Source organism: Epinephelus fuscoguttatus, linkage group LG19 (assembly GCF_011397635.1).
Source record: "Epinephelus fuscoguttatus linkage group LG19, E.fuscoguttatus.final_Chr_v1".
Taxonomy (NCBI): domain Eukaryota; kingdom Metazoa; phylum Chordata; class Actinopteri; order Perciformes; family Serranidae; genus Epinephelus; species Epinephelus fuscoguttatus.
In genome coordinates, this window is record NC_064770.1 from 40388614 (window position 1) to 40402592 (window position 13979).

The window sequence follows — 13979 nt, forward strand, 5'->3', positions numbered from 1 at the left end:
CCTCTTGAGGTCATCCATTGAGGATTTGGAGGTGTGTTACGGATCATTGTCCTCCCTTCGTCTTCAGCTTTTTTACAGATGCTGTGATGTCTGGAATTTAACTGAATCCATTCTTCCCTCTACCTGTGAAATGTTCCCCGTGCCACTGGCTGCAACACAAGCCCAAAGCATCAACACCCCCCATCCACCCCCATCTTTACCAGCTTTTTCTCCAACTGACTAAAGTACTCCAGGTGTCCCTCTCCCCAACAACACTTTCCAGCACCTCGTGGAGGCGTTCCCAGACCAGACGAGATGTGTAAATCGTAAATGGATGGATGGACCTGCACTTGTATAGCGCCTTTCTAGTCTTCTGACCACTCAAAGCGCTTTTTACCCTACTGAGTCACATTCACCCATTCACACAACCATTCACACTACCATACGAGGTGCCACCTGCTACTCAGTAACCATTCACACAAGCTCATACACCAATGGGACGTTTGGGGTTCAGTGTCTTGCCCAAGGATATTTCGACATGCAGACTGGAGGAGTCAGGGATTGAACCACAGATCTTCCAGTTGGTGGGCGACCCGCTCTTCTTCTGAGCCACAGCCTCCAGTGTGTTCTGGGTCTGCCCCGGGGCCTGCTACGAGCTGGACCAGGAGGATCCTGATCAGATGTTGAACCACCTCAACATGAAGGAGCAGCGGCTCTACTCCGAGCTCCCTCCAGATGTCTGACTCCTCCCCCTATCTCTAAGGCTGAGCCCAGACACCCTACAGAGGAAACTCATTTCAGACGCTTGTATCTGTGACCTCATTCTTTCAGTCACTAACCAGAGCTCATGACCATAGGTGAGGGTTGGGACGGAGATGGACCAGGAAATGAAAAGCTTTGTCTTCCAGCTCAGCTCCCTCTGAACCACGACAGACCAGCACAGTGCCCGCAGCACTGCAGACATCGCAACAAACCACCGATCCATCTCATGCTCTATTTTGCTTGACTTGCACTCCTTTGGTTGGGGCAGTAATCTTTGCTCATTGTGTCCATAAAGTTGAAGCAGTATTTTACCTTCATCAGTCCTCAGGACTTGTTTCCAAAAAGCATCAGGCTTGTTTGATGTTTCCTTTTCTTCTGATGACTCTTCCATGAAGGTCATTTTTGTCCAGGTGTGTGTGCACAGTAGAACAGTGCACCACCACTCCAGAGTTTGAAGAATCTTCCTGCAGGTCTTTTGCAGTCAAACAGAGGTTTGATTTGCCTTTCTAACAATCCTACGAGCAGCTCTCTCAGGAAGTTTTCAGCTTGAACTCCACAGTTCCTGTTAACTGTCATTTCTTACTGACATGACCAACTGAGGAAACAGCTCCCTGAAAACATTTTGCTATCTTCTTCTAGTCTTCCTGGTCTTTTAGTTTTCCGAGTGTTAGACAGCTGTTTAGAGGAGCCCATGGCTGCTGATTGTTGGGACAAGCTTTCAGGAGTCAGTTGAAATTTGCGTCACCTGTCCTTCCCCAACGATGACTGTGAACAAGCTACTTAAGGTCTGAGACCTTGGGAGAAGTTGTCTGAGAACTCAAATGTCTTGGCGTGCCCAAACTTGTGGACGGTGCTTCTTCAATTTTTTTCATACTGAAATTGTACAAAACTAAAATAAAACACTGATCTTGCTTAAATTGTTGAAAACCATGTTTCATCTTTAACTTCATGTCTTTTGGAGATCAGTTCATCTTCCACTCACTAAACTACTCACAGTAAACAAACTTTTGACCAGGGTTGCCCAAACTGTTGCATGACACAAATTGTTAGTTTATCATCAGTAATGTTTTTGTTGCCTTACAATGACCCGTGTATGATTATATTCCATTTCTGTCAATATGAAGCTCAGAGTAAGTTCAATCAGGAAGACCTTCCTGCGCTCATTCATTCACAGTTCTCCCTCTCCCATTCCCACTGCTTCCTCCAATCAGCTGCCTCCGGGCATGCACTCTTCTCACTGTCCTATCGTAATTAGCCACGACCTCCATCAGCCAATCAGGTTGTCACTATGAGATTTAAATCTGTTCTCTCCTCTGCCGCTTTCAGCTGTCATTCTAGGCAGAATCGCTGCCCTCCTCCACCCCGTTCACCTCCAGCTGCCGTATCCAAGGTCAAAGACAAACCTGAAGACTCATTCCTCTACTCATCCGAATCATCAGCATCCATTCATCTAATCCTCATCTCTTCTTCACTTCCTTTACCACCACCAGCGTCTCGACCCTGGGAGGGTTCCCTAATTGGCTACAGATCCATCACCCTCCTTATAGCTCACCATCTCGAAGGGGTCTAATCGCCAAAGACTTTTCACATTTTTCACATCTCATTCTCATGTGCACTTGTAATTAAAAATTTTCTTTCCAAAACTAAAAACGTGTCTCTCCTGATTGAAATATTATTCTAAATGCTGCAAAATGCAATTGCAAAAAATGTTTCATAGATAGAAAATGTGTATTTTTATAATTATGAAAAAACTAAATCTGTATGTCACAGTTACAAAAAGGGCTTTCATGATTACTTAACCAGTAGAGGAACATTTACTCAGGTACCAACTTGAGTACAATTTTTACATACTTTCACATACTACATACATACTAAAACAAAACACGATATACTGCAGTACTTTACTCCTAATCTACTTTGTAGTTTACAACGTATGAAAAATTAGCATTACACTCTTCTGTACATTTACAGAGGAAACATTTCCTATTCAGGAGTTTTCCTTCTTCTGTTATGTAACCATACTATGACTTTATGACATACTATACTATGACTTTTTTTCTGACTTATACTGTGCTGTACTATATGAAACTATAAAGACAATGGATATCCATCGTCACCCAGCACCTCAAGTTGTAGCTGAACATCAGGTCCCTCATGAAAAAAAAAAAAACACCTCAGAGGATGTACTTCCTGTGGCAGTTGAAGTTCAACCTGCAGAAGTTATTGATGGTGCATTCCCACATGAGGCCATCCTCATCACCTTCACCACCATCTGGGATGCTGCTGCCAACACCAAGGAATAGGGAATGATGCAGCGTATCCTTTGTTCCACTCGGAAGGTGATTGGGTGCAATCTGCTGTCCCTTCAGGACCCTGAGGACCCTCTGGGACCCTGAGGCTGGCAGGAAGAACTGTGGTCGGACCCTCCCGCCCTGGTCACAAACCTCTTGAGTCACAGTTCTCTGACAGGGTGCTATGGTCTGTTAGAACAAACTCCTCACATAACAGCAGAAGTTTCTTGTCATGTCATCAAGAACATCCGGGACCCACACAGATGGACAAGAGAGTTTTAATCACTTTTTTCTACCCATTATACTATGACTCATTTTTAGTCACTTTTTTGACATACTATACCATGACTCATTTTAGTCACCTTTTTTACATACTATACTATGACTCATTTTTAGTCTCATTTTCTTCACTTTTTTGACATACTATACTATTAATCATTTTTAGTCACGCTGTTGACATACTATACTAGGACTCATTTTTAGTCTCATTTTTGTCACTTTTTTGACATACTATACTATGAATCATTTTTAGTCACGCTGTTGACATACTATACTATGACTCATTTTTAGTCACTTTCTCGACATACTATACTATGACTCATTTTTAGTCACGCTGTTGACATACCATACTATGACTCATTTTTAGTCTCATTTTCAGTCACTTTTTTGACATACTATACTATGACTCATTTTTAGTCACGCTGTTGACATACTATACCATGACTCATTTTTGATCACTTTTTTGACATACCTTACAATGAGTCATTTTAGTCACTTTTTTGACATACTATGTCTCTTTTTGACATGCTATACTATGACTTATTTTTGATCACTTTTTTGACATGCTATGCTATGACTCATTTTTGTCGCATTTTTGACAGGCTATACCATGACTCATTTTTTGCTCACTTTTATGACATGCTATACTATGACGCATTTTTGGTCATTTTTTTAACATACTATACTATGATTCATGTTTGGTCACTTTCTCGACATGTTATACTATGACTCATTTTTTATCAGTATTTTGACATACTATACTATGACTCATTTTTAGTGACTTTTTTGACATACTATACCATGACTCATTTTTAGTCACGTTTTTGAAATACTATACTATGACTCATTTTTAGTCACTTTTTTGACATACTATACCATGACTCATTTTTAGTCACGTTTTTGAAATACTATACTATGACTCATTTTTAGTGACTTTTTTGACATACTATACTATGACTCATTTTTAGTCACGTTGTTGACATACTACACCATGACTCATTTTTGATCACTTTTTTGACATACCTTACAATGAGTCATTTTAGTCAATTTTTCGACATACTATACTATGACTCATTTTTAGTCATGTTTTTGACATACTATACTATGACTCATTTTTAATGACTTTTTGACATACTATACTATGACTCATTTTTCGTCACGTTTTTGACATACTATACTATGTCTCATTTTTAGTCACTTTTTTGACATACTATACCATGACTCATTTTTGATCACTTTTTTGAGATGCTATACTATGACTCATTTTTGATTACTTTTTTGACATACTATACTATCACTCATTTTTGTCACATTGTTGACATACTACACTATGACTCATTTTTGGTCACTTTTTGGACATACTATACTATGACTCATTTTTGATCACTTTTTTGAGATGCTATAGTATGACTCATTTTTGTCACTTTTTTGACATACTACACTATGTCTCATTTTTTATCTTTTTTTTGACATACTATACTATGACATTCTGTACTATGACTCTTTTTTCACTTTTTTTTGACATGCTAGACTTTCACTCCTTTTTTGTCACTTTTTTGACATACTATATCATGACTCCTTTTTTGTCACTTTTGTTTGACATGCTATACTGTGACTCATTTTTGATCATGTCTTGGACATAGTATACTATGACATGCTATACTATGACTCCTTTTTTGATCACTTTTTTTTAAATACTATACTATGATTCATGTTTGGTCACTTTTTCGACATGCTACACTATGACTCATTTTTTGTCACTTTTGCCATATTATGACATGACTCATTTTTCAATTCAGAATCAGCTTTCAGAATCAGAATTAGCTTTATTCACGTGTGTACATACAAGAATTTGACTCTGGTAGACTTGCTCTCAGTGTACTAGAAATGACACAATCACACAAATTCAGGTAAAAAAAAATACAGAATATACAACTATACACTGAATATAAAAAATAAATAGAACTTATAAAATAATATTTTGAAAAAATATATACAGTACCAGTCAAAAGTTTGGACACACTTTCCCAGCTGGGAAAGTGTGTCCAAACTTTCCCATCTGGGAAAGTGTGTCCAAACTTTTGACTGGTACTGTACAGAATACAAGGATGCAGTGTATTTTGACCTACCACTCTGTGACCGTTTAGGAGTTCAGCAACAGTTTTGGCGAACAGTGCTCTGTAGCGCCTATTGGAGGGGAGGAGTTTAAATAGATTGTGTCCGTGGTGTGAGGGGTCTATAGTGATGTTTTCTGCCCATTTCCTGACACTTGACCCTTACAGGTCCTCGATGGAGGGAAGATCAGTCCCAATAATCCTCTCTGCACACCTGATTGTCCTTTTCAGTCTGTTCCTGTCCATTTTGGTGGCAGATCCAAACCAGACGGTGATGGATGTGCAGAGATCAGACTGGATTATGGCGATGTAGAACATGATCAGCAGTTCCTGAGGCAGGTTGGGCTTCCTGAGCTGTCGCAGGAAGTACAGCCTCTGCTGGGCCTTTTTCCGGACAGTGTCTATGTGGGAGGTCCATTTCAAGTCCCGAGAGATTGCGATACCGAGAAACCTGAAGGTGTCCGCAGTAGACACTATGCTGTTGAGGATGGTGAGGTGGGCAGTATTGGGGGGGCTTCTCCTGAAGTCCACTGTCATCTCCACAGTCTTGAGCAGGTTCAGCTCCAGGTGGTTCTGACCACACCAGAGGACCAGCTGCTCCACCTCCTGTCTGTATGCAGACTCATCACAGTCCCGGATTAGACCAATGACTGTGGTGTCATCCGCAAATTTCAGGAGTTTCACAGAAGGGTCCCCTGAGGTGCAGTCGTTGGTGTACAGGGAGAAGAGCAGTGGGGAGAGGACACATCCCTGGGGGGCACCAGTGCTGATGGACCGGGAGATGGATGTGATGCTCCCCAACCTCACACGCTGCCTCCTGTCAGTCAAGAAACTGGTAATCCGTTGACAGGTGGAGGAAGGCACTGTGAGCTGGATGAGCTTCTTGTGGAGTATTTCAGGGATGATGGTGTTGAAAGCAGAGCAGAAGCCCACAAACAGGATCCTTACGTAAGTCCCTGGGGATTTGAGGTGGTGCAGGATGTAGTGCAGTCCCATGTTGACTGCATCATCCACCGACCTGTTTGCTCGGTAGGCAAACCGCAGAGGGTCCAGCAGCAGGCCTGTGATGTCCTTCAGGTGGCGCAGCAGCAGTCTTTCAAAGGATTTCATGACCACAGATGTCAGGGCGATGGACCTGTAGTCATTTAATCCTGTGATGGAGGGCTTCTTGGGAACCGGGATGATGGTGGAGCGTCTGAAGCAGGAGGCTCCTTCACACAGCTCCAGCGATTGGTTGAAGATCTGAGTGAAGACAGGGGCCAGCTGGTCAGAGTAGACTCTCAGGCAGGAGGGAGACACACTGTCAGGTCCCGGAGCCTTCCTGGTATTCTGTCTCTGGAAGAGCCGACACACATTCTCTTCAGAGACCTTTAGTGCAGGTGGGGGGTTAGAGGAGAGAGGGGAGCTGGGGGTGCAGGTTATCCCTTTGTGTGGTTGGAACGTGTGAAAAGGGCCTTTTCAAACCTGCAGTAGAATCTGTTCAGGTTGTCTGCTCATTGGCGGTTTTCCACAGGGTGGGGGATGGTCTCCTGTAGTTGGTAATGTTCTGCAGGCCTCTTCAAACAGACGCAGGGTCATTGACTGAGAAGTTGTTTTTTTTAGCTTCTCACTGTCGCCCCTCTTTGCTACCCTGATCTCTTTTGTCAGCTTGTTTCTGGCCTGCTTGTACAGAGCCCACTCCTTGCTCCTGTAGGCCTCCGCCTAGGCCTGGCGCAGCCACCTGACATACTTTTGGACATGCTATACTATGACTCATTTTTGGTCACTCCTTTGACATACCAAACCATGATTCATTTTCGTCACTTTTTTGACATATGATACTATGACGAAATTTTTGGTCACTCCTTTGACATACCAAACCATGATTCATTTTCGTCACTTTTTTGACATATGATACTATGACGAAATTTTTGGTCACTTTTTTTCACATACTATACTATGACTCATTTTTCGTCACTTTTTTAACATGCTATACTGTGACTCCTATTTCAGCACTTTTTTGACATACTATACTATGACTAAATTTTTGGCCACTTTTTTGACATACTATACTATGACTCATTTTTCATCACTTTTTCTACATATTATACTATGACTCATTTTTAGTCACTTTTTTGACATACTATACTATGACTCATTTCCTATCACTTTTTTGACATACTATACTATGACTCATTTTTGTCACTTTTTTGACATACTATACTATGACTCATTTTTGTCACTTTTTTGACATACTATACTATGACTCATTTCCTATCACTTTTTTTGACATACTATACTATGACTCATTTTTGTCACTTTTTTGACATACTATACTATGACTCATTTTTGGTCACTGTTTTGACATGCTATACTTCGATTCATTTTCGTCACTTTTTTGACATACTATACTACGACTCATTTTCCATCACTTTTTTGACATACTATACTACGACTCATTTCCCATCACTTTTTTGACATACTATACTACGACTCATTTTCGTCACTTTTTTGACATACGATACTGACTCATTTTCGTCACTTTGTTGATATACTATACTACGACTCATTTTCCATTACTTTTTTGACATACTATACTACGACTCATTTTCCATTACTTTTTTGACATACTATACTACGACTCATTTCCCATCACTTTTTTGACATACTATACTACGACTCATTTTCGTCACTTTTTTGACACACTATACTACGACTCATATCCCATCACTTTTTTGACATACTATACTACGACTCATTTTCGTCACTTTTTTGACATACTATACTACGACTCATTTTCCATTACTTTTTTGACATACTATACTTCGATTCATTTTCGTCACTTTTTTGACATACTATACTACGACTCATTTTCCATTACTTTTTTGACATACTATACTTCGATTCATTTTCGTCACTTTTTTGACATACTATACTTCGATTCATTTTCCATCACTTTTTTGACATACTATACTACGACTCATTTTCGTCACTTTTTTGACATACTATACTACGACTCATTTTCCATCAATTTTTTGACATACTATACTACGACTCATTTTCGTCACTTTTTGACACACTATACTATGACTCATTTTCCATCACTTTTTTGACATACTATACTACGACTCATTTTCGTCACTTTTTTGACATACTATACTACGACTCATTTTCTATCAATTTTTTGACATACTATGACTCATTTTCGTCACTTTTTTGACACACTATACTATGACTCATTTTCCATCACTTTTTTGACATACTATACTACGACTCATTTTCCATCACTTCTTTGACGTACTATACTATGATTCATTTTCGTTACTTTTTTGACATACAATACTACAACTAATTTTCCATCAATTTTTTGACATACTATACTATGACTCATTTTCGTCACTTTTTTGACATACTATACTACGACTCATTTTCCATCACTTCTTTGACGTACTATACTATGATTCATTTTCGTTACTTTTTTGACATACAATACTACAACTAATTTTCCATCAATTTTTTGACATACTATACTATGACTCATTTTCGTCACTTTTTTGACATACTATACTATGACTCATTTTCCATCACTTTTTTTGATCAAAAACTGGCTTGCATCTCTGGTCTGGCATACTGCAATGAATTTGTGATTTATCTTGTCCAAACGATGGACGGACCAATGAACGTCGGGGGTGGGGGCGGGTCTAGTGATTAGCCAATCAGCGCCACGCTGATGTCAAGCTGTACGCCAGTGGGTAACTGGTGAGGATAGCAACAATGGCGACCGCTACAGTTCCTACAGACCACATTAACGATGCTATTGAGGTATTTCGCCACTACTCGCGTTAATGGAGGACCAAATTAAGGAAGCTGCTAAACTGGATTTAACGGCGATGCAGCTGGGCGTGCACGACGATGGAGACATTTTAAACGGGCAATGCTCACTTGTTTTCGGCACCCCCGAGGCATGGATACTAATGACATCAGATTCTGGGTGAGTCGTTGATCTCTACTGATTGGTTAGGGAAAAATCAAATTCCCTCCCCCTTGTAAATCGCCTTCAATGGAAGCGATGTCAGACTGAAGGTTCTGGGAGCTTCAGTCTGACACTCAGGCTAGAGTACTGGAGTAAAAGTACTCAGTTACTCTGCAGATTGATGTGAAGCTGATGTTGTTAATATTCTGATAAATCATGATGATGTAACTGAGGCTGAATAAACTTCCTGGTCACATGTTGAACCTGATGAAGACGTTTGTATGGAAGATTTAAAATGGCAAATTGAAAAGAATAAAAGGCCTTTATTAGTGACCACTTTATTAGGAACACCTGTACAGCTTAATACAACAGCTCAGCCATCAAACCACCTCCCTTTCAATGTTTGTGACACAGAGATTAATTTAATGTCAGTTATGTTTGAGGAGGTAGAAAACGATTTAACATATTTTTATTTTATTATAATCGTTGTATTATTTTATTTTAATGAGCGATTGATCTTTGAGATTAATTATTCCCAATGAAGTTAATAACATGTCGGCCTAAAAAATATATTTGGGCTATACCAAATAGTTTCAAGCTTCAGTCATAATGTTGACATTCAGATTCTAACGTTCAAAATTTAAACGCTGAGCTGTTTTTGTATATAAGTCCATCTTTTGTAAATCCCAGATGACATATATATATATTATGTGTGTGTATTATGTTATATATATATATAACAGACGGAGTCCTGGTGACGTCATCCATCGGTCTGTGGACTCCAGTTTTGAAGCCTCCAGCATTTCAGCTGTCACCATCTTGGTTTCTTGCAGCCAACAGTGACCACATACAATTTTCCAAATTCAAAACATGTTTTTATCTCATGAAATATCCTGCCTTGATCTGTGTTTACTGGTATTTAGCTTTAAAAAAAGTATTTTCACTGCTGTTAAAGCAAAGGGAGGCACACAGCTGTATTAACAGGGCTGTCTGTAAATTACATTTATTTGTTAAATAAAGATTAAAAAAAGACTAACACATTTAATCTGATGAATCAATTCAATCAAATTTAAGACTTTAAATTACGTTACATTTGCAGGAAAAATTCGAAGTGATTTATGAAATTTTGGTGTTGATCTGATGTAACTGAACCAAATTACTGCATCATACTGAGAGTGCATTATCAACACCTCTCAGTATGATGAAGATCAACCTCAGTAATAAACACAGAATTAAATCAGCGCCTCTCTGACACAAACTAAAAATAAGAAGCTGCTGTATGAGGTTATACAGGTGTTCCTAACAAAGTGACCACTGAGTGTTAAGATAAAGCTGCTGTATCAGGTGTTCCTAATAAAGTGACCACTAAGTGTAAAGTTAAAGCTGCTGTGTCAGGTGTTCCTAATAAAGTGACCACTGAGTGTTAAGATAAAGCTGCTGTATCAGGTGTTCCTAATAAAGTGACCACTGAGTGTAAAGTTAAAGCTGCTGTATCAGGTGTTCCTAATAAAGTGACCACTGAGTGTAAAGATAAAGCTGCTGTATCAGGTGTTCCTAATAAAGTGACCACTGAGTGTAAAGATAAAGCTGCTGTATCAGATGTTCCTAATAAAGTGACCACTGAGTGTTAAGTTAAAGCTGCTGTATCAGGTGTTCCTAATAAAGTGACCACTGAGTGTATGAGGTGGTGCAGGTGTTCCTAATAAAGTGACCACTGAGTGTAAAGATAAAGCTGCTGTATCAGATGTTCCTAATAAAGTGACCACTGAGTGTTAAGTTAAAGCTGCTGTATCAGGTGTTCCTAATAAAGTGACCACTGAGTGTATGAGGTGGTGCAGGTGTTCCTAATAAAGTGACCACTGAGTGTAAAGATAAAGCTGCTGTATCAGGTGTTCCTAATAAAATGACCACTGAGTGTAAAGTCAAAGCTGCTGTATCAGACGTTCCTAATAAAGTGACCACTGAGTATAAAGATAAAGCTGCTGTATCAGACGTTCCTAATAAAGTGACCACTGAGTATAAAGATAAAGCTGCTGTATCAGGTGTTCCTAATAAAATGACCACTGAGTGTAAAGTCAAAGCTGCTGTATCAGATGTTCCTAATAAAATGACCACTGAGTGTAAAGATAAAGCTGCTGTATCAGGTGTTCCTAATAAAATGACCACTGAGTGTAAAGTCGAAGCTGCTGTATCAGATGTTCCTAATAAAATGACCACTGAGTGTTAAGATAAAGCTGCTGTATCAGATGTTCCTAATAAAGTGACCACTGAGTGTTAAGTTAAAGCTGCTGTATCAGATGTTCCTAATAAAATGACCACTGAGTGTAAAGTTAAAGCTGCTGTATCAGATGTTCCTAATAAAGTGACCACTGAGTGTTAAGATAAAGCTGCTGTATCAGGTGTTCCTAATAAAATGACCACTGAGTGTAAAGTCGAAGCTGCTGTATCAGGTGTTCCTAATAAAATGACCACTGAGTGTAAAGTTAAAGCTGCTGTATCAGGTGTTCCTAATAAAGTGACCATTGAGTGTAAAGTCAAAGTTGCTGTATCAGGTGTTCCTAATAAAATGACCACTGAGTGTAAAGTCAAAGCTGCTGTATCAGGTGTTCCTAATAAAATGACCACTGAGTGTAAAGTCGAAGCTGCTGTATCAGGTGTTCCTAATAAAATGACCACTGAGTGTAAAGTCGAAGCTGCTGTATCAGGTGTTCCTAATAAAGTGACCACTGAGTGTTAAGATAAAGCTGCTGTATCAGGTGTTCCTAATAAAATGACCACTGAGTGTAAAGTCGAAGCTGCTGTATCAGGTGTTCCTAATAAAATGACCACTGAGTGTAAAGTCAAAGCTGCTGTATCAGGTGTTCCTAATAAAGTGACCACTGAGTGTAAAGTCAAAGCTGCTGTATCAGGTGTTCCTAATAAAGTGACCACTGAGTGTTAAGATAAAGCTGCTGTATCAGGTGTTCCTAATAAAATGACCACTGAGTGTAAAGTTGAAGCTGCTGTATCAGGTGTTCCTAATAAAGTGACCACTGAGTGTAAAGTCGAAGCTGCTGTATCAGGTGTTCCTAATAAAGTGACCACTGAGTGTTAAGATAAAGCTGCTGTATCAGGTGTTCCTAATAAAGTGACCACTGAGTGTTAAGATAAAGCTGCTGTATCAGGTGTTCCTAATAAAATGACCACTGAGTGTAAAGTTGAAGCTGCTGTATCAGGTGTTCCTAATAAAGTGACCACTGAGTGTAAAGTCGAAGCTGCTGTATCAGGTGTTCCTAATAAAGTGAGCACTGCGGCTGATGGAGAGTGAACACACTGACCTCTGCTGGTTGTTTTCAGCTATTTATTTTCAGTACTCAGCAGTAAGGGTTATATATATGGACAAGTTTTTCTGTTAAGAAATGAATTATCAAAACATAGTTTATAAAAGTGTATAGTAAGCATTACAGATATATGCATGGAAACAAAACGTTAAAACAAAAGAAGGGTTATAGTTCCAAACCAAATCTTTTTCTTCTTCTTCTTCTCCTCTCTAAACTCTACGTGAAATGCAGGCGGAAGTGTCCACTCAGAAAGCAAACATGGTGGAGGAGGAGGAAGATGCAAAAATAAAAAATGTACAGTTATTATTTCTGTGTAGATCTAGATCACATGGACTCCTACAGCACTTGACGGTCACTGCACGGCTTTGACTTCATCTTTTTTTTTTTCTTTTTTTTAAAACTAGCACCGGTGCTCCTGAACACGCCGACAAACTGTGTTTAAACACACACACGCACACACAGAGGCGTCCGAAGAGTCGCACTTAAATAGGAGGAGAAAAAAAACAGAACACCAATAAATACAGGAAGTTACCATGAAACAGAACCGAGGGTCAAACCATGAGCTCCAACTAAGAGTCGTCCCTTTTCAACAGGAGGGAGGTGGAGGGGGCGGGGTCAGCCGGCGGAGAGATAAATATGACAGAGAGGATGATGGGAAGGCTCGACTGAGAAAGACCGTCACAACATCACTTGGTAAAAGGCAAGAAAAACACTTTCCATCATCATCATCATCATCATCATCATCATGGTGTACAGTTCTTACATCTTCACACAGGTCAGAGTCCGTCATCTTCACAGAACAGGGGCATTGTGGGTAGAAAGGAGGGGGTGTTTACATCAACACAGCTCTAAACTCACACATCCTAAAGACTAGCGCCGTCCATTACAAGTGTTAATAATAATAATAATAATAATAATAATAATAATCAGAATATAAATAAATGCATTACTACAATGATCTGTCGTCTTTTTTCCTTCTTAGAAAACAGGTGCTGAGATACAGAGTCAGAATACGGATACAATACAGGTCAGACAATATACACCTTTACTTTACTGTGGGCGGGGCCCCACGGGTCCTTCCTCCTTTATACTCAGTCTCAAATCAGACCAGATCGGACTGAATCCAATCGGATTGGATGAGATCAGAGCAAATCAGATCGGACCAGATCAGATCAGTTTGGACCAGATCAGATTGGATCAGATCAGATCAGATCGGACCAGATTGGATCAGATCAGATCAGATCAGATCGGACCAGATCAGATCAGTTTGGACCAGATCAGA

General features: G+C 39.7%; 1 protein-coding gene and 1 long non-coding RNA gene across 2 annotated transcripts in view; one reads left to right on the top strand and one right to left on the bottom strand.

Annotated features, from left to right (window-relative positions):
* The window catches only part of si:dkey-89b17.4 (zinc finger protein 646), a 41874-nt gene that overhangs the window by 4233 nt on the left and 23662 nt on the right, over nt 1-13979 (bottom strand). The window lies entirely within an intron of this gene.
* On the top strand, nt 10715-13074 carry LOC125879335 (uncharacterized). Its single transcript, XR_007447856.1, has 3 exons — nt 10715-11266; nt 11624-11827; nt 11981-13074. It is a non-coding gene; the product is annotated as an uncharacterized LOC125879335 (long non-coding RNA).